This window comes from Schistocerca nitens, chromosome 7, assembly GCF_023898315.1.
Source record: "Schistocerca nitens isolate TAMUIC-IGC-003100 chromosome 7, iqSchNite1.1, whole genome shotgun sequence".
Taxonomy (NCBI): domain Eukaryota; kingdom Metazoa; phylum Arthropoda; class Insecta; order Orthoptera; family Acrididae; genus Schistocerca; species Schistocerca nitens.
Genome location: NC_064620.1, coordinates 82086763 through 82087694, shown reverse-complemented (window position 1 = coordinate 82087694; position 932 = coordinate 82086763).

The window sequence follows — 932 nt, the reverse complement described above, 5'->3', positions numbered from 1 at the left end:
CTGCATCAATAAAGACTCGAAAATTTACCCGGAGATATGCGTTCATGTACCGACTAATAGCAGATTCTGCCGTTAATTACCCTCCCCTAGTCCCTCCCCCTAACCAACCGCTCGAAATTTTCATCAGTCATAAGTAAATATTTGTAAATGTAGACTCAAACTCCATCTACAGCAGGTCTACGAAATAAAATCTCGAGAAAAATGTTCCAAGGACAATGGTGACGAAATAACGATTACAAGTTAATATTTACCGCATACCAAATTAAATGTCTCTGAAAATGTAATCTGTTTCCGAAACATTTCCGGAACACTACTTACGGCATTAAAATAAAAAAAAGCACAGAAGTAAAGACAAATATTAGGAATCTACAACAGGTTAAACACCGCCATGTGCATCCGATACGAAACTCATATCAACAAAATTCCTCAGTAGGAAGACGTAATATTCTAAAAAAAAAAAAAATATGTTACAACAGGAGATAGCTCACACAGGTAGAGATATGAAAGCATGAAAGGAGTGTTAGGACGTCTCAATACATTAGTCAAGTGAGTTAAATATGCTAAGGCTGGGAGAAGGAAAGCAGCGTAATGTAGCAACAACATCAGAAAAATAGAAATGCAGATAGATTTCACACCACATAGAGTATGAAGCTGTAAACTGTAGACGATAATTATACAGATGAGTGTTACGCACAATTACAGCTTTACTAATGGTTGAAACGGAACAGATTCAAAATAACCATCCTGTGTGGAATGCAATCAATATTTATGCACTTAGGTTCTCTGCGGTGGCCCATGAAATCTAACGTAATGATTCAGTGCATTGAAAATGAAAAGGCAATGCATTATTTCTTACGCATAGAACTCCGTTCCAAAGAAAATTAACTTGAACAGTTTTCTCACTATCAAATAAAGTAATGAGCGGCACCTTA